Raw genomic sequence first — 25683 nt, 5'->3', positions numbered from 1 at the left:
TGCTCTTTTTCTATGGAGAACCTTTTTTTCCCTTCTTTAACTGCCTTCCGACCTCTTTTCTTGTGCATTCGGTCAGCTGATGCAAGTGGATCTAGATCACGTGACCACTGCACCACCCACCTGCTAATCACTGCTATTCATTTGGCACTCTTTTTGGTACTATTTATGTCCTATAGGGAACTCTGGAGATTTCCAGGTCGGCCTCTGCACCCTGGGCCTCTTTTCTGTGGTAACCTATTTTATTCTCATAGGGAAAGGGTTGGGCTTGGTGAAAATGTGTACTATGGGGCCACTATGAACATTATTGTCAGGGGCCTCATTTGGTTCCCAGTCCACCCCTGTTCATGTCTGCCCTGCTTCTTTATTTCCGTTCTTAAGATGCTTTCCAGCTTCTTTTCTTTTACATTTTGTTAGCTGGTGCCAGTGGATCTAAGTCACGTGACCTCTAGGCTGCCGACCTTCTAAGCACTGCTAATATGTTGGCCTTTTTTGACAGTATTTCGTCTGCCCCACACATTACTTTCCCTTCTTATGCTGCCTCCCAGGCTCTTTTCTCGTGCCCGTTGGTCAGCTGGTGCAAGTGGATCTAGGTCATGTGACTGCTGCCAGGCCCACCTCCTAATCACTGCTATTTTAATCGTCACAGCCCTTTCTTTCCCATTTTAAGCTGTCTTCCAGCTTCTTTTCTTTTGCAGGTAGTCAGCTAGTGCAAGTGGCTCTAGATTAGGTCTTCAGTATGAAAAAGAGAAGCAAACAGAAACATGTGCCCTCTTATGAACATTGTAAAAAGGTGAAGTGCTCATCAGCATTTTCAGGGATGATACATATAGAGGAATATCTTCCATAGGGATAAACTTTGCTTAGGGACCAGTTTTGGAGATGGTGGCCCAATGCTACCTAAATGCTCTTATAGTTACCAGATGTGAATGAAAAGTGGGAACAGCTAACATTAAATAGAATGTTTCTTTAGGTATTTCAAGAATCTTTAATGAATCACAAAAAAAGGTGAAGCAGTTAGTGCTTTTCAGTTAACCCTTCACATGCAGTGGTCAGGCCAAGACACTGAGGGCCTCATTACGACCCTGGCGGTACGGGGTTAACAGCGCTGTAAAAGGTGCCGGCGCCGTTTACCCCGTACCGCCTCATTACGAGGTCCCCTCGCGGGACACAGGAAGCAACACCTGGTCAAACCAGGCGTGCTTACCGGGTCCTGCGAGGGGAAGAGGGAGCAAACAACGGGCCAACTCGTAATGGCCCATTGTTTGCTCCCTCTCCCATTCCCATTCAGCCCTATGGGGGCTGAAATCGGAATGGGGAAGGACCGGGTCCGGGTCCTTGGAGGGAGGAATTACCGGGCCTTACGAACTCGGAATGGCCCGGTTATTCCTCATTCTGAGGACCCGGACCCGGACGTGATTTTCGGCGGCAGCCATGCCGTCAATAGCGGCATGGCTACCGCCGAACTCGTAATGAGGCCCTGAGTCTCTTTGGAAACTCTTGATCCAGAGTTTACCACTTCAGCTTGGATATGACACCAGAAGGGGCACGCCTCCTGCACCGCTTGGAGAAGCAGAAGCGTAAACCAGTGTTTTAATTTCCAGGAAGGTAATACTAGAATTATTCACCCTCTTTCTTCCATTGAATCTCCAGTAGGACTGTGGCAGCCAGGAGAATTGGAGGGAAGATATATAACGGATCCCAGGGACATTTTAGTGATTGAGCATTCACCCCCATGATGTCTGGTGTATGTGGACGTAACAATAATGCAGAGGTTGTGAGGTGTCTTCGAGCACTATCAAGTCAGGGCTGGGAAGATAGCTCAGGGGCAAAGCGTTTGTCTCGGAAGCAAGACAACGCAGAGCAATGCAAGTTTGTATCCTGGTCCTGCACTTAGAGAATGGTCTCTGGTGATAAGCGTGTAATAAAAGAATTTAATTAATCAAGGCCAGACAAATAACTTACATTCCTTTGCAGATCTTTTGGAACATAATGGTTGTTAGGTTGTCTATTCTTACATGGACTGATATCTGCTCCATAACCCAGTAGAAGATCTGCAGAGAGAGGACGTCTTGAGGCACCTGTTGGGGACTATCAACCTGTACCACGCTGGATCCCAGAGCCGCTTCACAATCCTATTTGCTGGCAACTATGTCCACTAAAAGGGGTGGCGGGATTGTTTGAATTTCAATGCTCTTCAATATGCTTACAACTGTCAATCACCATTGAAGAGAAAAGGGTATGTCCTGTGACGAGGGAAGTGATGTGAAGACGATTTCTCACTAGCAGCTTCAGGAATGGAGAGCAGAAGGGGGAACTGTTGAAACATAAGATTCCATTTCCCTGTGTACTTCCAGTCATCGGTGTGCTGTCGCACACAGGAGATCTAGAAGAGACGATTTCCTGTTCTTCATCTTCTGTGCTTAGCAGTGTGAAAGAAGAACTTTGTTGCACGTCTTGCTAAAATAAGAACCCATCAACTCTATTATCTGGACCAGGATCAATTGAGATTTTTTTTTATTTGATCAATTTATCTTTGAGCTTCTATCAGGATAAGACTTTTTCCGCAACCAGCTTTAGCATGAAGGAAGCCTCGGCATGGATAAACCAGTTGTTTAAGTACTGGTGAATGTTGATCCCTTTTCCTTGAAGAAATACCATAAGGAACCAAAGGGGAGTACTTGCAACTGGAACTGCTTCTTTTCCCCAGTGAACCTCTGGAATTTTTTATGTGGCTTGTGACAGGGAAACATGTGCATCTTAAATATATCACAACCTTATAATTATCTTTCATGATTGTGGAGAGTTGTATCTGGAGTGAACACACTCTGAAAAATAAGTGTTGAGCAAACTGGTTGGGATATTTCAGATTGTGGATAGGTTAGGATTTCCCTCAGGGATGCCACCTTAACATAGGGTGAATAGCATCCCTCACCCTGCTCCCTAAATGACCAAGACTGATTGAAAGGCTTAATTATCGCTACCATTCTTGACATTTCTAGTAGCCAGGAAGGCTGTTGTTTCAAAGGCACTGAAGTGTGCAAAGCTTGAATAACAACACCTCCTCTTCCACAACCTCTTACGATGTTGGAAAAGGTATCTTGAAAAGATTCACTTCCTTGCGGACCTTCATGAGGGATATTCTTTTAGGGTTGATTGTCAGATGATGCTCTAATGGGGCTGCCAATTTGGAGTTTGATTGTACTTGCTTCATTAAGTCTCCAAGCTTAGAACTGAACAACCTCTGGCCTAAAGAAGGAAAGTGAAGTAGAGACACTTTCTGTGATGTGCCTTCCTTGAGATAACTCAGCTAAAACTCTCCCTTGGCACTTACAGTTGAGCAAAAATCTAGTGCATCCACTTTCGGAATATCACAGGCAAGTGTGATACTTATAGCCCCAACATGGTCCGACTTGCAAGTATATAGAAAAGACACCCATCTGGAGCAGGCACTGCAGACTGGATGATAGGAGAGCCTACCTTTTTTTTTGGTTAGTTGACAAAGCCAACTTTTCAAATATTTCTTACAAGGTTATAACAACAGACAATCTATTAACAATTAAAAAAGAACATAATAAATATTCATGACCAATTTTTTGTATAAAAAGAAAATAAAAAACATTATAAGAATAATGATACAGTAAAAGAAGAACAATTACTTTACATTCAATCATCAATTAAACAGAAATGTACATTAAGCCTCTGTTTCTGGCAATATTGCTTTGAGATAATGAACTATGGCTACTTTCACAGCCAGCTTTGTGCTCGAAAAGATCACGATATCTGGTCATACTCTAAATTACTGTTAAAGACAAAAACATTTTTAAAATGCTTTTTACGAATCAAGTTCAACTCGGGACACTCCACAATGAGATGCTGTAAATTCTCATATTTAGTTTCATTTAAAAAATAACGACAATGGTCTTGTGGTATCTGTTTTCTTCTAGACAACACCTCCCACGTATGCCACAAGTTAAGCCTAAAACACATATACTGTCTGCGTATGCATGGAGAAGCACATTTAATAAGATTTTCAGCCATGTCGCTATATCTCTTGCTACCAAACAAGAGGACATAAAAATCTTTGAAAGAGATACACCTGGTTTGATTATCTATCCAATCATGCTCATAAATTTAGATTTTTGTTCGACCAGGGTTGGTGATGAGTAAATTCAACGTTACTGACGCATCAGCTAATGCATTCAGTGTGTATTTAAGCCAATTGTTTGGAAAGTTATTTTCAGATGACAACAAATAATGGGCTTTTACCCCAGAACATTTGGCATATTCAAGCCTAGCAAACATTTCCTTAACAATGCACATGTCTTCCATACTACCTGGGAATGTAGGGACAGAGATCCTAATTCATTGCGTATCATGGGTGAAGGAGTGCAGCTGGGTAAATGTAAGATTTGTGTCCAAAATTTTGATTCTATAATCTCCCAATATTTCTGTTTTCAGGGTAATGCAGCTTCCACTCCATATAATAGAATGGGTATGACTTTCATTTGGTAAAATGACATTATGTGCTTGAAAGAGTATTTTCCGAATTCGTAAACAAGTATCTTCGCTTGGGAAGTTAATGCTTGCAATTTATTCTTCAGTTCTAAGGTGTATGATTCACTGCTGTTTGCATTTGAGAAGGTCACCCCTAGATATTTGTATTGGGGGACAATTGTCAAGTCACCTCCTTGTAGGTTCCATTTATACCTGCTCTTTTTGGACTTGGGATTGTTACAGACTACAACTAGCATTTTATTGATGTTTATGACCAGATTGTTATCTTGGGTATAGACATCAAGTTGTTGTAACATCTTTTGCAGGCCCTGTTGGTGTTTGGGAAAGCAACACCAAGTTGTCCGCATATAATAAATATCCAATTTTCTGAGAGGCCAACCTAGGGGAATCAGCCATAGCATTAACAAAAATCTTCCCCATGTCCAATATAAAGAAGTTAAATAGGAAGGAAGGAAGCGTACACCCCTATTTTAAACCTCTGTGAGTAGTAATTACGGAAGATAGTTTACCATCAAAAGTCACTCGGACTTGCATTGATGTTTCTAAATGAAACAACATGATCAAGGTTAATAAAGATTCTGCACAGTTATGTTTCCTCACTTTGGTATATAAGAGGACCCGATCAATGGAATCACATGTGGCCCGGAAGTCAATGAAAGTTAAATAAAGTGACTGATTCCGGGCGGCACATTGCATTTTGATCATGTTTAGGGCAAGTATATTCTTTCAGATGCTCTTTAATGATCCAAGCATTTAGGTCTCTAAGAAGCAATCGGCAGTAAATCTTGCCCGGCACATCCAGAAGTGAAATTGGACAATAGCTATTTGGTAATTGTTGTTCCCGTTCTTATAGATTGGAACTGTAATTGCGTGCTTCCAGGTTTTGGGGAAGCATTGAGTGTGATTTATAGCTGTAAAGATGATGTCATTCAGTATGGATGCCCAAATCTCTGGATGCCATTTTAATGTATAATTTGACAACCCATAGGGTCCCGTTGCTTTAGAATTACTTGCAGTTTTGATTTGAAATAGAATATCATCTTGATGAAAAGTAAGATGAAATTTCTTCGGAATTTTGAGCGATTCCAAACTCACAGAACTTTTGGGGACAAAATATAGCTCGCTAAAATGTGCTATCCATTGTTGTTCACTAACAGCAGTTGACTGAATGGCTGTTTGGGACCCAACTGTAGATTGATTTATGATGACCCACGTTCTGGCTGTGTTTTTAGTTGCCAAAGCATTTAGCATATTTGCCCCATCGTTCTGGTAAAGGTGGGATCTATGGCTTTTTATCAAGTTTACATAGTTGGCCTTGATTTTCTGAGAGAGGACTTCATTCACGCCCAGAGGATGTTTAGCAACTGTTCTCAATTCGGAGCGTTATAAAGATGTTCTTATTTTAACAGCAATGTCATAAAAGTGCAAATTATTTTGTTTTCTAAATGCATTTGGTTTAGGATGCTGAAATAATTGCATTGTATCGCTATACACTATTCCAATATTTTCCAGCTCCCTTGCTCCATGACTTAATGATTGGACTAAATATTGATTGAAATGGAGCAGCGCATCAAAGGCGATTCCTCCCAGGGTTAACCAATAACCAACCTCTATGTTGCATATTTGGAAAAGCTGGATTGCCACCTTCTCCTTGCCATTCCATTGTTAACATATTATGATCACTCATATCAGACTTCACCACACAAAAGTTCTTCAACCAAAGGCAAAAGGGTGCTATTCAAATAAATATAATCAATTGTTGTTGCAGTGCAACCTCTACTCTATGTTGGTTCAGGAGGTATATCAGATTTGAATGCCCCGTTCAACATGTGCAATCATCAGGATTCAGTGAACAGATTCCAACGATGTAATCGCCCCTTGCGATGTAGGGTATTCAAATCAAAACAATTGAGGTACAAATCACCAGCTAATATGAAATAAGATACCATTTTATCCGAGGCAACCAGGTCAAAAAAGACATTCAGGTCTTCAAAAAAGCATTCATCTGATAGTGACAACGGATTCCAGTATATATTAAGCAGAGCATAAACTTTGTCCTGGATCTTAACCTTAACCAACAACACATGCTTATTTGGTGCAGCCCACAATTCAGATGATAGCCCTTTATCTGTTTTTATGGCGATTAACAAGCCGGACAATTGTCGGACCTGGAGAGGTTTAACTGCAGGGTTGACATATATATCATTGTTGTCCCAAACTGGAGATTTAGTCAACCAAGTCTCTTGTAATAATACTATTTGAAATTCGCCAATGTGGCTTTTATCATTATTTAGCAGATGTTTGAACCCCCTTGTATTCCAACTTATCAAGGAGATATCATGATTGAAACTCAATGTAACTAGTTATCCTTGACCATTCATGCATTTGCACTGACATTGATTTGAACTGTGCTTCACCCTGTTGTCCTTTTTGTTAGGCACCACCTTTGATTGTTCCGGGAAATGTTCTTTCTTACCAGAGGTATAATCTACAAGCGGGGTCGATTCGACTGAGAGCCCAAATCCCAACTCATAGGCTAGCCAAATTAAATTTTACACTACTCGTAAGTTCATCCAGAGTCTCACTGAATTTAGATGTATGTCATTTGTGAATTCAACAAGTTCGATGTCAGCAGAATTGATGTCCTCTAGCTGAGCTACCTCTGAAAATATGGCCATCACGGACCTTCGATTGAGGTTATATTGCTTAGAAGGAGAAGGGCTGCATGCTAATACTAATGAGTATAGAGCCGGTCGTTTGCGAATCTTTGGTTTTATACCTTTGAACTCATCAGTTTTATGTGATTTTGTCCCTTCGCTTTCTTTATTGGGAGTATTCTTCTCCTCAAAGTTAATGAAGGCATTCTCAATTAGTCGCCTGACCTCCGCTGGAATGTCCGATGGAGGGATGGTATCACCGGTGCTCTGTGAGGTGCTACACCAGGCTTGCGAAACACTACTTGCAGGTATCACTATTGCGGGGATTAAGGCCACATTTTTTCAGATGCCACTGATACAATTGGCACGAGATGATCACTCGGATCGCCACAGATGGTTGGTTCTGATGATTTACGCAGTGATTTTTCTCCATTTGATGGAATTTAGTTGCACTTGATGACTCTACAGAATGTTAAGGCCCATTTTTGTTACATGGGTCTAGTGAGAGCGATTCCAAATGTCCCGCCATGTAGGCATCAAGTGCTTTGCGAATTTCCTGTCTGTGAGTATGGATCGCCTTTTCATTTCTTTCGTTAATTGATTTGCTGCTCATTGAATTTTTGCACAGCGTTATTGGCTTTCCTGTTATTGGGTTTGTAGTCATAGCATTGCATTTTCGTGTCTTCCCTTACTAATTCATCTAGAGGATAATCGAGCGCATGCGCTGACTTGCACAATTTGGAAACTTTATTTTTTGCCTGTGTCTGCTGCGAGTATTTCTTCCTAACAGCTTGAGAAGCGACTGTTACACTTTTCTTGGGTAAGGTAATAGCTTTGAAAAACTGTTTTGATGCCGAGCCAGTAGAGCTCTTCACCAATTTCTGATTTTTAGTCAGTTTTCCAACCATCATATTCTTACCTTTAGTCAAAGTGTCTGGAGTAAATATTGTGAATACCTTTTTACAAACCACAGCATTCATAGACTGAGGCCCATTCAAATTCATCACACCCACATTGGTTGCATTAGTATCGGCTGCGATGCCATCATAAATAACCTTATCAATGAATGGGATCGGCCTGATGGGGTCAGCCACCAATGCTAAAGCAACTGTTATTACTGTTTCACATAAGTGTTCTGGTAAAGTTTGACAAGCTACAGAAACCAGTGTCACTTTTAGTTTGTTTTGGAGGTTCAGTGCACTCGCATTACAACCCACATTCAAACCAACAGCGTTTTGCCAAAGATGCATTTTATTCAAGGAGGCAACCTGGTTGCTTAACTTAATATCCAGGGTGTCAAATAATTTGCCTAATGATTGTATTGCAAGGTTCATAGCTTGTAGGGTTACCTCCAAAACATTTTCAGAAGGTGCTACTTGGGTAGCTATGTTTACATTCTGAGTTGTCACCTTAGATCTCTGTGGAGTTGGGAACATAAAAGAGGCAATTGAGTCTGAGCTGCACTGGCTAACATTGTGAAACAACACAGGTGAATCAGACAAGTTCTCAGAAAGTGTTTGGGCCGAGATATCTGAACTATTAGAGTCCAAATCAATCACAGCCACGTCATTTGCGGATGCTTTGCACACAATGTTAGACTCAGCTATTTTTGCTATCAGAAAGCGAGGCATTACCCATACTGATCTCTACGTTGGTTGGAGCGGGTATGCTAACAGGCACAGAGAGAACAGTAGTTGGAATGTCATGCGACTTCAGCGATTCCATATCCCTTGGATGCGTGGACTCTTGGACCCCACACGTTTTCTCACTGTTTTTGGTGCTGTTAACCCATCGACTCCACATTTCTAGATGTATGCGATGGATGTACCTCTTTGCAAGATTCTCAAATGTCATGGGCCCTCAGTAGGGTAGCGCGTTCCGGTGAAACCGTGCTTTGATTCGAGATGCTGTGGAAGTGCCAAGGTAAGTGTCCGAGTCTAGGGAAGAGCAGAGATTAACACCAGGCTGTTTTAGGGAACTACTGAAAAGGCATATTGGAATGAAACATCCCGGGAGAGGCGTGGTCTCCGGTTCGTACACCGTCTGAAGGAATCGGGAGCGGGAAGCGAGAGACTTGCGGCTGCGAAAAGGGGTTTGCTGAGAGTGAAAGTATTACAGGGTTGGTATGAAGAGAGTAAACAGTGTGAAACACAAAATTCGCGATGAAGGAAATATGAATTTATGTGCATAGTCTTGTAAGGTGTTGCAACGCACCGCTGCTCTGTACACGCCACTAGATGAACTCTTTCAGGATCCGGGGGCAGAGTCTGGGCTGTAGGTCCAAAGTGGATGCATGCAAGGCTGCCCGCCATTCCTGGCGCCATGTTGGGAAGGCTATAGACCAAAGAAGCAACCCAGCGCCACCTGTGCCAAAGGGACCATCTGTGCAAGCGAGACATGACAGCAATGCAGTAGTATCTAAGTCTGAACTCTCTTCTGTGGAACACTGATGGCTGAGAATTCCTCCAGGACTGACTTTGTGTAACAGGTGCACTCTGGTGGAGAAGGTAAACGATGTATACATTTGCATCAGGGAAGTTTCAAACTTTGTTTCCACCACGTCAGTGGGAGCAGCGTCTTTAGTGGCAATAGCCATTTTTACCTACAGAGTCAAGAGTAGAGAGCCAATTTCCAAAGTAGCCAGATACCATTCTTCAAACCATTGTAGAGGATACAGCTTTGTAAGAAACGTGGCTGCTAGAGTTATGCCAAGTACCTTCCATTCACTTGGCAGGACAGTTGTAGTGTTGGGGTGACTGTGAGCACAATTGTGACAAGACTGTTTAGTTGGTGACCCTTTACACCTGATGTGGACGGTCCTTTATTATTTGTGACATCCAGGTTTTTACACACATATGCCATCAATTCAGCCACAGTGTCTATAGATATAGGATTGGAGCGCATAGAATTGCGTGACATACATGGAATGGTTTGGAGTGCATGGAACGTTTGAAAGAGCATGTAACCCATCACATCACCACACTTACTCTCTTCTTTACACCACCATTCAACTAGAACACAGAGATACTATGACACCATTCGGTGTAACTGTTCTCATACCAACATCTGCCACATACCCCCCATCACTCTATGTAAACACTGCTGGTTACACACCCCCAGCCAGGCGTTCTCCTCAGGCCTAACACAGCCACATTTGGTCTGGATAAATCCTGCCAGAACGAACACATACTCCTGATCTCTCAACCACCACACCTACCGCTAAGAAGCAGCTATTACATGAATGCCACACCAGCTGCACACATATCCGGTGCTCACACGTACCTTTGACTCTCTCTACTCTCTCTACTGACTTGAACTCCGGTACCCAAGGGCGTTCAACCTACCAGCGCCTTCAGACCATACCAATGGTATATAAGGCGCTATATAAATGCAAAGTAACATAACATAACATATGTTCTTTCAGTCATATGCCAGGGTGTCATCGTCTAGTGTCTCGTGAGTACCACTCTCTTTCATCATTATTGGCATGTTCATGGAGGGATTTTAGTCCTTGGGTTAACTCTGGCTAGCACACCTTCTACTGAGCCCTCTGTAATAGTGTACCCTGGACCCATGGCATCATAACTAGGGGTAGGAGGACAACGCCGGGATCTGTGGAGGTGGTGTGCTGTGCTTCCTTTTGTCTTCGTTTTCTGTGGCATTCTTTTGTGCAGTCAAACTCCCGATGTTTCCGTACCCCAGTGAGTGTGGCATGCTGTATCCTCAGAACAGAGGATTCATGAGTGCAATATGCCTCTTCTTCTTCTTCTTAGATAATAGAATGGTAGGTATGCAAGCCTTTATCCGGTTGTCAACTCATGAAAAGTGGCAACAGTGAGTGGAAAAGAGAACACAATGTCACCTGCTTGTGTGTCATCTCTGTTGACAAATCAGCTTGGTATACCAGCACTGCTTTTTTGTATGCTCTTTGTACTGCTCACCCAATGTGTGTGCAAATAATGTAGTTTGAAGCTGTGGCAATATGTGATACAAAAATCAAACATTTCTATTTACCATTGCTGAAGCTAGAGCCTCCTACCTTTGGTCACCACTTCCACTTGTCTGGAATGTATCTGAATAACCCTCTGTCATGATTTTCATCATACTCTGCATGCCAGAGCCTAACCTCCATCTCGAAAGGAGTCTAAATGCCCAACTCTGGTGATGGTGGGTTTTGTGGTAGAGACTAGGGTTGCGCCTGTCAAGATAAGCATCTGGCTTTCGGATCTCCCTGTCCCCTGGGCCTGATTTGTTTTGTGTAACTTATTTGCCAACTTCTGTGCACTCCGTGCATTACCCACAGAGTCTTGCCACTTCCCGCTTCCCTCTCCAGCCGACTGACCTGCCTTCCGTCCTGCCCTCTGCCCTGATTGGTTACTGAACTAGACTTGCTACTGTGAGGGACTAGAGCCTGCAATCTCCCTCCCGACACCAATTTAGCTTGCTGTATCAAGGTAAGCATCTGGCTTTTGGATCTGCCTGCCGCCTGGGCCTGATTTGTTTTGTGTTATTTATTTGCCAACTTCTGTGTGATCTGTGTGTTGCCCCCATAGTCTTGCTGGTTCCTGCTTCCCTCTCCAGCCCACTGACCCATCTCACATCCCGCCCTCTGCCCTGATTGGTTCCTGAACACCGCTTGCTACTGCAAGGGCCTAGAGCCTGCAATCTTGCTTCTAACACCAATTTAGCTTGCTGTGTCAAGGTATGCATCTGGCCTTTGAATCTGCCTGTCCCCTGGGTCTGATTTGTTTTGTGTAATTTATTTGCCAACTTCTGTGTGCTCTGTGCATTTGCCCCATAGTCTTTCTCCTTCCCGCTTCCTTCTCCAGACCAATGACTGGCCTCGTATCCCACTGTAGAGGAAGAGCCAAGTACCCCTACCAGAAGCTCTGCCCCCATGTTGCCTATATGTTGGGAACCAGAAATTGTGACATGTGCAGTGGCAGTGAAGATGCCTATACCACAAAGAATTCTTGAGACAAGGTATCCATTGAGAAAACCCTACATGCATTCACGAAGAAATAAGGGTCTTTTGGTGAAAGTGCCGGAAGAAGTATGAAAATGAATGAATGAAAGAAAGGACTGGTGATGTCACTTAGAGCAGAACTGATGCAACTAGAAAAGACACAAATGAACAAGGAACATAAACATTCTATAAGATACAAAGAGGAGATGTTGTCAAGCAACATTTCTGGATCGAAATGAAGATGCTCATGCGAAGAAACACTGAAGAAAATGCAAAGTCAGTTTACACTTGTACAGATGCTGTATGGCAAGTAGACAAAGTAATCCTGAGGCTGGCTAGATAGTGAATAGATTGCTGCGCGAATGTATATGCATAGGAATATATAGAATCTGGATGTTCCACAATGTACTTTAGCAAGCTTAAAACCCTGTGAAGAGAAAGGGCTTGAAGTGTGGTGCAGTTAAAAACAGCAGATGGCGAAGGAGAATTCAAGAAAGTCTGGCTGGCCCAGCACCAAGAGTCGAGGCCACAGTGAGCCTGGTTGTCTGTCAAGAAGCTGCATGAACGTGAGAAAGAAACAAACTTCTGTTTGAGATGGAATGGAAAAACATGGAAGATGTCAAGAGTTCATCATTTAATAGTATTATATGCAACAAAGAACTCGAAAACGTGGTGTCCAGTCACATGGTCAGATCGAAATAGACTGTGGGTTGAGCTACACCGAAACCAGAAGGTAAGACCATGCCACACTCCCTTTTATTCTTAGGCACAGTGAGCTTCTACAAGGCCAAGTTCAAAGCCTAATTGAATGGCAGACCGCAGGAGTGATGATAGATGTTGAGCTAATTGGGTGGAAAGGCATGACCAGGCCGACCCTCCTAGCACCTGGGGTAACCAGCTTGCGTGCTGCTAGCAAGTGGAATGTTCCAGAAGGGTACAAGTGTGTCAACACATTTTAGAGGGCCACGTATTAAAGAGCCCTATAGTTTGTGTAACCAATAGAGTGTCGAGTATTAGTATGGCACAAAAGGTGACTTGCACTTGGGATGGGCTCAGTTGTCCACCTGATGTTAGAGACCCAATCACAACCCCTGTCAGTATGGAACGTATACTTAGATGTTCACTTTAAGCCTATCACATCCCCAAGCAGGTTTCCTTAGTTTGCCACGTAGTATGACATCAATGATGATGAATGTTTGCTATAAATGTGTGTTTTTTCATGTAACACATTGAGAGTGAATCGAGTGAACATCCGTTCATGTCCGTTGTTACTCCCTGTTTTAGATAATTGTTAATAAAACAGTATTAAGTTTTTCCAACTTCCTGAGTTGGTTTTATTATTGATGTATGAGTAAGTTCTGCATCCCCATCCATCTCTAAGTATTGCTACCTTGTCTTAAAGGGCCCCAGGTCCCGGGGTTCATCACCCACTACTTTGATTAGTTACTAAACTCACCTCATTACTGCGAGAGCCTAGAGTCTGCAATCTTTCTTCTGACACCAATTTAGCTCACTGTGTCGAGGTAAGCATCTGGCCTTCGGATCTACCTGTCCCCTGGGTCTGATTTGTTTTGGCTAATTTATTTGCCAAATTCTGTGCACTCTGTGTGTTACCCCCATAGTCTTGCTGCTTCCTGCTTCCCTCTGCAGCCCACTCACCTGCCTCTTATCCCACCCTCCAACTTGCTTGGTTGAGGAGATCCACTTAGCTAAACCACCCGGGGCAGTCTCTGCCTGGGTAGCCTATTAGCTAAAGGCCCAAAGCAAAGGGCAGCTCCAGAAGAAGCAGCACCACTCTGTGTTTGCCGTGTTCAACTGTGAGGCCTGCTGCCGTCAACCAGCAGTGGCTGATAAGGTAAGTGTGGTTTGGGTCTGGAGTACAACAATTACTGTATTCCAGCAAAGCCCTACTACTCTTATTACCCTACTTAACATAGCACACCCAGTCAGCTAGTAATCAGTTTCATATCACATATCTCAAATGAGTGTTTTTCATCCCTGTACGGTCGATTAAAGACATTTTGTATTTCTGCATGTACTGTTGACTCTCAAATTTAGCCATTTTCTCCAATTGCTCAGATATCCCAATTTCAGGTGTTCCGCCGTGTACTTTTGACTTTCAAATGTAGGCATTTCTGCATGTGCTGTTGTCCATCAAATGCAGGCGTTTTCTCTGACTGCTCTTGTGTCCCAGTGTCAGGTGTTCCACCATGTATTGTTGAGTCTCAGATTTGGGCGTTCCTGCAGATACTGTTGTCTCTCAAATGTAGGCCTTTCCCCCCACTGCCTTAGTGTCTGAGGTCTGGGTGGTTCCCCTCCTACTGTGCCCCCTCAGGGTTGGGTATCTTCCCCCACTGCTCAGTCTCTCAAGTGTAGAGAGTGCACAGCTAGCGAGACCAGCCAATCGATTTGGACCTCGGAAAGGGACATTGAAGTTGAACTCCATACGAGTTTACATTATGTCTAACTTGCACCCCGTCTGTGGACACATGCTATAGGGACGGCTCCCCATCAATGCACTATAGAATTCAGCTATGGCTATGCAAATCCAGTCTAGCAGCTTGCATAGCTGTCCGTAGTGAAACCCCTGATGTGCTTCAACACCCCTGCCATTAGTATTCAGTGACAAACTTCGAAAATGTTTGGTCTCATGCACTAGCTCTCTATCCTAATCCAACTACAGCATCCACCCACTTACCTGACTGCAGAGTTGCTTACTGGAGCCTAGCTAGCCCTCCTAAATCCTAACCTGGCACAATGCACACATCCATCTTAAAGTTAACTCTTAGAATCTACTATACATGCATTTCGGTCCCCAAGGGCAATCCAATCACAAGGCGCATTGAGGCCATACAAATGGGGAAAGGGCGCTATATAAATGACGATTACAATGCAACACACATGATGCACGGCTCTGGAGAGAGTTGGTTCTATGTGCTTAGTGCATGAGAAGCCAATACCCCTGAGCCCCCAACAGGCTTACTATTGGACAGCAATATGGGGGAGGGGCAACCTCTAGAATATCTAAGAACCAGTAATATTACCATTGTGTGTATGATAAACATTGATATTATCAATAGCTTCGCTACACATTTGTATCACTAAACCAACAAGTGACACTAGCGATATAGTGTCTTTTATACTCAAAAATATGAACACATTTAGAATTCTCTCAATCTCTGGTTTCCTATTTATGTATATTTATTCTCTTGCTGAGATAATATATAAGCATTAAAAACAGTATAGTCAAACAATATGCAGTTCCAAATATTAGCAAACAAATTGTTGAGTAGCAGCCAAGAACCCTGCTCTTCTCTTTTTCAATTAAATAATATTAAAGTAACTTACAACCAATCAGCAATGGGTGTATAGCCATTGGGGCAAACTAAAACATAACATTATACTTACAAGAGTGATGCTTTAGGATTGGAGCACCAGGGAGAGGTGAGTTTATAGATACCAACCCCTGTAAAACCTGTTAATTGTTAAGGGTTAAGAAACTTTGTAAAAATCCTGTCAACGGTTTATGGCTTCTAAGAGAAGTTCACAAAAACCACCTAAAAGCAATCTAAGGCCATGGATGAAATTACAGGTGAAGCTTATTTATTTTTATCCCTTTGCAAGGACTCAACTCTTCCATCCACTATGATTTGCTGGATCCTCTTTTCTTGGCAAATAAATTAGGGACAGGACAGGATGATGTTCTGTTCCAAAACTTGTATCACGTGAAATGTAGTGTGTTACGAGCACAGAGATGGTTGGAACAAAAAGGCATCATGGCGTCTCTTAATGATATAAACATGGACAAGAAAAACAGATTGCAAAAATAATTGGTCAAACTTGCTTATCCCACCCTCAAGTCCCCTCAAAAATATTGAAACCGTCCAAAAATTAGAATTGAGAGAAATTGGCTGTCTAGTTTTTGGCCATTTAGCAGATGTACTGTATCATGACTCCAGTGTTATTCCTTGTGATAAATGAGAAAAAAACATTATTCGCTTTGTGGGTAATGTAGGAAACAAAGTGGTGCTTAGATGGAAAGTCGGGAACCAGGTGTTGGTTCCTGAAGCCTCTGTTATGTATTTGAGCCTATTTCTCAACTCTACTCCATCTAAAAAAAATAATGATTGGACGATCAGTGGAGAAGGTTGATCAGTATGTGTCACAGATTAAAAAGATCCATTTTAAATACTGCCGATTCTCATTAATACCGTTGATACATTTTTATCCAATGAAGGTAGTGCCAGCGCTATTATACAGCATTGAGGCAGGCCGGATTACAAGATCTATTAATTAGGGCCTATTGGAAGTTAGGTTGTGGCGTAAGGCCGTGGGCCTCCCTGACTGTGTACCAGTTGCCACGTTGTGCTTGAATTAGGTCTTACATCATTAAAGTGTCCTTTTTAATGGAAGGTCCTGACTTTATAACGAAATCTAATAGTCCCAATCAATGGATCCCTGTATGCTGTCCTCGCAGAGGCTATGCGAACTCGCAGGTCAGAGCCATTAACACAAATGTTGAGGAGGAAGTGGTGGCAATATTAAGTGAATGCAATCTCCACGTAGCGGAGCTAATTTGCAATTCAACTAACGTAAACAATAAATAGTTGGATTATGATTGGATCTGCACAACCGATAGAGTGAACTCCTATAAATTATGCTACCAGTTGATAAAAGAAGAGGAAGACTGGCAATTTACTTGAAAAAGTTCCCAAACTCTTAATGGAGGACTCCGTTTTTGAGATTTCATTTAAATGTATTGCAAAAGCGTGTCCCCAATAATGCCTCTGTAGGGGTTTGTGGTTGTTGTAATAGACACAGTGTTCTTCAAACATGATTTAATGTAATTATTGAATGTGAAACCTTTCGACCATTGAGAACAGAACTGTGGGCCAAGTATGTACAGGACTTCCAGTATACTGATGTGTTAGAATTGTATAATAAAGCTACTAGTGGGGAGGTAACAGGCTTGACCTGTAGCGTGCTGAAGTTACTCAAGGCAGCGGGGCTCATTGGATTGCATAGTTAAATGAAAGTAGCAGGGGCTGTTGGGCCAGGACCTTGACTGCACTTTATTCTAAGCATTTGTCCTTTAAACACGTAAGGGCTTGAGTCCTGAGTACTGTATAAAACTGCACGTTAGATTAGCATTGGTATAAAACTGCACTTCAGATCGCATTGGTATTTTAAGGATGAAAAGAAATTTAATTTGTAATCCCAGTTTTAACTTTGCTTCATATGTGGAGGAGAAGGGCACAGTGAAAATTGAGGACTCCCTATGCTTTTAATAACTTGTGTAATGTTTTTAATTATCTTCGTGTTTAAATATGAATTCATGTTTCTTCTTTTACTATGTGATTAATGCGAGTGATGTGGTTTGTATAAGGTTGTTTTACACAATCAGTATTACAATCTAAAAAAAGAAGAAAACAAAATGGTAGCATTTTGAAGGCCTTTGATAGCTGTTTGCGTCTTCTTAACAAAGCAGTTCATCTCTGTCATTTAGTTTTGCCACCAAATTATTGGTGCAAGCATAAAAATCAGAATTTGAATAAATTGCCAAACGGCCAATTCTATTCCCATAGACTGAACTACTGTTATCGCCCATGCATTAAATCAGCTGCTTGCTTTGTCTTACCCAGGCAGACCAGCTTGTGAGCCAATTAGCCTGCCAACTGTGCCCCCATATGGCTTCTTCAGGAACAGGGACTCTGGTAGCCTCTGTGGTCTGTGTGCCACTGCTGCACTGTGCAGCTAGTTATATAGAGTATACGGCCACCCCTCAGGCTCACCCAAACCAGCCTTATTCCCGGCCTGCCAATCCTGACTAGTTGGTAATATTAATGTCATCACTAGTTTTGTTCAGCTGAACCTAGTACTAAGGTCTTTGATCCAAAGTATAAAGTTGTAGTTTAAATTTCAAATGTCCTCCATCTTTGCAATGTCTTCAAAGACCAATCCATGACAGACTTTTATCAGCTGCCCTTTATCAGTTGTACGTCACTACAAGGCTTGTTGTTCTGTTGAACAACATGGGCTCTACAGAAATGCTTACTTTAGAACTTCAGATTGAAGTATGTACACCTCACTCCTAGTAGTCCCACACAATTAGCATTTGCTTCATATGACCCATGACCAAGCACTTCTTTCTTTCATGCTGTCTGATTTTCTGATTGGCCAATTTTCAAAATTCACGTTCGTGTGCATTGTATAAAATTAGAATTATGTAACTATCTGTTATAATTTCCAAGGACAGGTTTTGTGAAGAGATGTAAACACAGTTTTCAAAAGCTACAGTGTGCAATGAATCTCTTCAAAATAACACACTGGGCCTCATTACAAGTTTGGCAGTAGCCTTGCCGGTAAAACCGGCAGGCTGCGCCAAACTTGTCAATTTCTTGGCCCCTGGCAATGGGGAAATGCAGGGCCACTACAACCCTGGTGGACCGTGTATTTCCCCATTGCCAGGGACCGGAAATCTTTACTTTCATAAAGGTGCCGGTACATCCAACAAGCTCTGCTCGCAGGTGCCGGTACGCCCGCCAGATCCGACCTGGCGGGTGTAAAGGCACCCACGAGCAGAACTCATAGTTTGCCGGTCCGGTAACTGCGGTACCGACAAGCTTACCGGTACCGTAGTTACCGGAACGGAAAACCTCCAATGAGGGCCATTGTGTTTAACAAACAGCATTGCTATGTTGTTGAAACCTCTGTTTCAGAATAAAATGAGAGAATAGCTGATATTGTCCATTCGGTGCACAATCATTGTGTCATTAAACATGGAACAATGTTTCCACAGAGTGATGCATAAATGAGCAATACAAGATGTACTTATTTATGTATGTATGTATGTATGTATGTATTTATTTATTTATTTATTTATTTGTTTATTTATTTATGCGTTTATTAAGTGCAAAAACCCTTTTGTCAATCCTCATACTCTGTGCGGTCTGCATTTAAAAGTATATATTTTAAAAGCTTCGCTCTGATCTTCTTTAATTCCATGCTGATGGCTTTGGTAAGCTGGACTGCTCTAAGTCTCCTTCAGTTAAGGAATTAACTGAAGTCCTGGATCTTATAACAAAACCATAGTGTAACCTAGATTCTGGCTATTTTGTGAACTCTTCCATCCTTTTATTGTACTGTGATATTGATCACTAATGTTAACTTGTTGACTTGTTCAATTGTCACTACAAATGTTTTTTGCTATGACCGTTACAGCACTCTCCAGCTTCCAAGCTAGGTTTATGCTTTAAAAAGTATATAATAATAATAATTATAATAACAATAACAATAATAATTAAACATAATATTTGTATTTATAGTTTATTTATACAGCGCTTCTACAAAGGTGAAGTGCTTCAAAGCGCTTCAAGGCGGGAAAGGAACAAGGAAATTGTTAGGAGGCAGCTCACAGCCTTCTTAGGTAAGCTTGTTAGGTTTATTGGAACATCTCAGGATACCTTCACAAGCAGTTACATAGTTCTTAGGTAAGATACATAAAGGACATTAACACTGGCGGCCCATCACCCAGGCAGGTGGTTCACCAACTGACCTAGGCTAGAACCATCACTCACACATTCCAACACTCAGACATCAACACTCCACATGACATCACAACATTCCTGCTTACCCAGGCAAGACATACACAACACATCTCCCCCCCTTTACATTAACACATTACACACACCAAGCACTGCACAACACATCTCCCCTCCTTGCAGATATCCACAACATACAAAACACAACAGGACACACCTCCACTCTTACCAACACACCCCATCCACACCGACTCGGATGACCAGGGCAGCCACACTGCATGTGCACAAACGCTCTAACACTCAGCCTATTCCCAGTGCACTGGCCAGGCACACCGAGATCAACAACTAAATACTGCCACACTCTGGACCCTGAAAGGTGGAGCGAGTCTTAAATGGGCCAGAAAAAACCGCCTGCGCGCAAAGGAATTAAATAGAAGTGGTACAAGACCACTAGGTCGAAGCATGTGGTACAAGACCATTAGGTCGAAGCATATGTGTTACTCCTCATGCACATCACCACAGAAGTGCCCTCACGAAAACCGGGGGCGCTACCACCCATCACATATACCTCTTTATACCATGCATGACAAACACAGTCACACCCTGACTGACCGGGGGCGCTACCAGCCAGTAATAATAGCTATAGACCATGCATGACGATCATCACAGTCACACCCCAACTGACTGGGGGCGCTACCAGCCAGCATTTATAGCTATTAACTTTGCGTGACTATCAACACAGTCACGCCCTCACTGAAATGGTGGCGCTCCCACCATGCACAAGCATACGTGGCTTCACCATGCATAACCAAATTACAGTTACGCCCTGACAGAACTAGTGGAGCTACCACCATTAACCCACGTACACCGTTAACCCAGGCAAGACATACACAACAGGAATACAGTAATCATTCTTAGGCCTTGAAGATTCCGGATGATCAAAACAGAGAAAGAAACTAGAATACTAGGTCTGACGACATTTCTCCTACTCTAAGTGCATGAAGTGTTGTAGTTGCGACCAAGCTTGGGAGAGGGAGACGAAAAACGGTGTGGGGGAATAGAGGGAGGTACAGGCCAGAAAATTAACTGGTCTCAGACATTTAGGTAATGCATATGTACATTCGGGGAAGGCAAGTGGGGGGACAAAAATGAGTCAGGTCCAGCAGGGCCCTGGGTTAAGTGCAGAGAGGTTGCCCCACTCATGGAGCGTAAAATGAAAGTGCAGTAATGCTTAAAAAAGTGCAGCACCCCAGGGGCAAGTGTAAAAGACTAGCGGGGGAGCCTGGGATCTGTTAAACTCTGGAGGTGAACCAGGCAACCAGTCAGCAAAAACTGAACAGAGTTAGGGGGGGGGAGAAGGGAAAGGAGGTTAGCAAGGGAGAGGGAGAGAGAAGGAGGAAGAGAAAAGGAAGGTCCTGAGGAGTTTACAGAACTTAAGGTGTTCCGGGTCAAGACGGAGAGAGGCAGGGAGGCTGTTTCAGAGGGAGGCACCTGCAGAAGATCGACTGAAGGACATTGGTTACATGGAGGGTTCAATCATGTTTACGATTGACGTCAAGAGTCTTTATACATCTATACCTCACGATATGGGTCAAGAAGCCATTGAATGGTTTCTAATGAATGAAGGTGAAATAAAAGCAGTTAAAGAATTTATCCTAGTGCTGCTTGAATTCATCTCAGAGAACTCATACTTGCAATAAAGGAATACATTTTTTCTCCAGACATCTGGGACATCGATGGGAGCCATGATGGCCCTGACTTACACAAACTGTTTCATGCATAAATTCGAGAAAGAACATGGTCTATCACAAGCACATTGGAAGGACAACATAGTATTGTGGACAAGGTATATAGATGACATATTTGGCATATGGATAGGAACATCGGAAACATTACAACAGTTCTTTACATATCGAAATACGATAGATCCACGGATCCAGTTCACCCATGAGAGTTCCACAACAGATATTCATTTTCTAGATGTGGCTATACATTTTAAAGAAGGGAGATACGAGACAAACATCTATCGGAAGGAAACAGATCGCAATAACCTCTTACACCAACTCAGTTTCCATCAGCCAAGCCTACATAGGAATCTACCATATAGCCAAATGATGCGAGTGAAAAGAATTGTAAATGATCCGGTGATGTGCAACAAGGAGATTGAGATCACGGGGAGAAAGTTTGAAGCCAGAGGATACAAACAAGAAGATATTGCAGCAGCAAAAGAGCGCTTATCACCACAGACAATTGGAACACAAAGGAAAGAAAAACCTCAGAAATCAAATACCCCTATGGTTTTTGTGTCATGTTATTTGCTACCAAGCAGTCGCATGAAAGCGACCCTACTGAAAAACTGGCAGATATTAAGGAATGACACAAGAGTGGAACATTTATTCAAATATAATCCTATTTTTGCATATAAAAGGAGCAGAAATCTAAGAGACAGACTAGTGAAGACAAGACCACCGGCCCAACCACCTGTAACACAGAGAACGGGAACTTACCCATGTCTACATTGTAGTAACTGCAGCTTCATCATCAAGGGTGATACAGTCAATCGCCCCCGGACAGGAGAAAAGATTCGATTAAGGAGCTATGCAACGTGTGATACAACCAATATAATATATGCTATCAAATGCCCCTGTGGAATTTACTACGTTGGGCAATCAACAAGGTCAGGGAGGATCTGTTGGAACAAACATAGATTGTGTATTCTCACAAATAACAAGAACTCCTCAGTAGCAAGACATTGGGAAATGAAGAAGCACAACATAAACCAGATCACGATCCAGGTCCTAGAAGTGGTAAGACCAAGAGACAAATATGAGGACCTGACCAGAAGGCTTAACCAACAAGAGAACTACTGGATAGACAGATAGGACTCGTTAAAACCAGACGGGATCAATGAAGAGACAAACTATGTGTGCTTTCTGTGAAGGATGTACACTTGTAGATGAAGAATGGCAAATATCTATGTTTTTAAAGAGATTGATTTAAATATACTGTTTGAACATACTCCGGGGGTGTTTTCCCGTGAGGAACTTCGGTCCCAGTGGGACCCAAGCAGTAGCTGGAGCTCCTGCCATAACACACCCCTCACAGTGAAGCAGACTTTTATAGGATACCAGGAGTGTTCGATCACTCACATGCTAATGTATATTGATTAAGATTGATGATATGGATTTAGTTTAAATGTGGAGTATGTTATAGCGATTGCCTAATATAAAGGGGAGGATGCATTCCACCTTTACATGTAAATACATGAGCAGAATGGTGAATTATATTCATGACAACCAACACACATGTGACTAATGGGGGAACAACACACGGTCACAGAAACACCTACAAAGATATCGTACATAGTGTACGTGTCACGCACACCGAAACTTTTACAAGTACAACAGCGCTATAGCGCTACACTCGTAAGTGGGAAGAAAGTGAAAGTAAATTTCCGTGGACAACCTGCGCATGCGCAGGTTGCTAGGTAACGGAAGGCAACAAGTTAGAAAACCATTGTCTGCGATAGACGCGGGTTCTTTGTTGTGAGATTCATCACGGAATATGGAGCAAAGAAGGTAAGCCAGGGGGAGAGCTAAGTGAGGGGAGTTAGTTAGTAAATGTAAAACGCACAGTGAGGCGGCAAGCAGCAGTAAACACATTTGGGTTATTTTGATTTTACTAACAGATTGCTCTAATATACCACAGTGACTAGAGTGAATGGAGGCTTAGCGCAGTGATATCACGTAGGACACAGACAGTGCCCCTTTGGAATACAGGTACACGGAACACGCACTATGAACTAAGTTGAAACCTGATTACATATTGTTACGTTACTGAGCGAATGGACACATTATTATTTATTTTCATCTGTTTATGTTTGTTTGTCTATTTTCTTGAATTTGGGCAATCTGGATGTCGACATGAAACAGAATGTTACTACATTTATTGAATGGAACTTTTCATATTGATTTTGGTAAAACACATTTATTTTGGCCGAATATGAAAAATGCGGGAATCACATCACGATGCGACCTCCCTTTTGGGATGAAATTTATGAATTGTTTGATTTATGATGCTGAACATTTACTATTGCTTGATTGATATAATGGGATAAACATGTAGTGCTTAGGAGCCCTGAAGACGGACATATATCTGAAATGCATTGGCAAAGAAATCTGTTAGCACTATGAAATTGAGGAATGCCTATGCCTTATCAATAAAGTGGAAGACAAGAATCTTCATAAATTTACATAAATTGAGAATTCAATTTCTATTTTCATGTGAACATTACTGAAGATATTCACAATTTGAGCAACTCCAACTAGGAGAGCTCGGAGTGAGCACGCCTAGGATCAGATTAAGGGCCTCATTACGACTCAGGCGGTAAGGGGTTTACGGCGGCGTAAACAGCGCCGACCCTTACCGCCTGATTCCGAGGTCCCTTAGCGCCATGGAGGTTTTAACACCTGCTTTTAGCAGGCTAAGGGACCTTGATGTTAATTACGCCCTATGGGGCAAAAATGGGAATGGGGAAGGGTAAATGGGGATTGGGGACTTACTGCCCCGCCAACCTCGGAATGGGGCGGTAAGTCCGCCAACCACCATGGCGTAAACATAGTTTACGCCATGGTGGTAAAGGTACGACCCAGGCGGTAACTTACCGCCTGGGTCGTAATGAGGCCCTAAGTTCTGATTCTTCTTTTTTGTAAGTTTCATTCTAAACCTTTCAGCCATCACCTTTTTTTTTTTTTGCTTTGTCACCTAGAGTGGGACGGGTATGCCCAGACGTGAGTCCTGTGCCTGCTGCTCCTAGAGACCCAAGCTACTCCTCACTGATGAGGCACAACAAGGCCGAAATATGTCTGTGGATGTTTGTGGTCTCTTGCAGAAGAGATGTGACCTAGCAGTTTGGGCTGGACTGCCCCTTTTGGGGTGGGACCAAGCCTGATTTGCATATGGTCTTTCCCCTTCTGTAATGGCCTGGCAGGCTGAAGAATGGTGGTCTGGAGGGTTTCACAAAGCATTGCCAGTGGTTAAGATTCATTCTAAGCCCTCCAGTCAATGAACTGGAACATGCCCTTTATCAGTGCTAGAGAGCAGTTAATAGGGCTTTTTGGGCAAGGAGGGAGCTGTTGGAAACTCTGTCAACCATAGACAAAGCACACATTGCATTCACTCATGGTCACACACTAGCCTGGTCTGACTTATCCATATATGGAGTGATTGCTTTGTGCTCACTGATTCCTGGTTGACTGCCTATTATCCCCAACAACGGTGTAGGTCCAGCCAACTAACTCACCACCTGCTGCACAGAGCACCGAGTCATCAAGACAGCTGATGCTGGCCCCCAAAGCAGACTCCAATAGGCAGATCCTGTCTGTCGCTGTCCTCTAGACCAGTCCCAGTCTGGATGACTGCTACATATGTAACCATTATACACATCTCTCTCTTCAGGTAAGTTGGATCCAGGCCAGATGGATCAGATGGGATGTGTACAGAACTTGCCTGCCAAGGTCCTCTCGTTACATGGGCATTGAGAGTGTGTTTGCTGTATGCCAGGTCTTGTGGAAATTAGAGCCCCCTGAAAACCGTGGTGTGTTGGCCTTTCACTTATTAAATCAAGGCTCACACAAGCTTGCATTTAATTGGCAGCCACTGAAGTAATGAGCCATTGTAGCAGCTGGAGCAAACACATCACGTTATATCTGTTATTACCATTCTTGAGTGAATGGATGCTCCATGTCCGCTACTTACTATTCAGTGATCTTGTGTTACTCAGCGCAGGTAAAGGCACATTTAGTCGGAGAGATCCCTCCATTATGCCACCAAATGCCCACACATTATTTTCCGGACATGCGGAAAGCGGTCTGCTTAAAAGTCTGATGTCTCTGACAGCCTCCGTTAACACCTGCATGGCATCAGACAACAACGTACAATGTTAATATATGCCAGGGCGGCTTTAAAGATCAGCGTTTGAATTACAAATTAAAGACCTCTTGAC

The sequence above is a fragment of the Ambystoma mexicanum genome, chromosome 5p (genome assembly GCF_040938575.1).
Source record: "Ambystoma mexicanum isolate Mex_15411 chromosome 5p, UKY_AmexF1_1, whole genome shotgun sequence".
In the NCBI taxonomy this organism is placed as follows: domain Eukaryota; kingdom Metazoa; phylum Chordata; class Amphibia; order Caudata; family Ambystomatidae; genus Ambystoma; species Ambystoma mexicanum.
The sequence above is the reverse complement of the archived record's forward strand: the minus strand, read 5'-3'. Positions refer to the sequence as shown.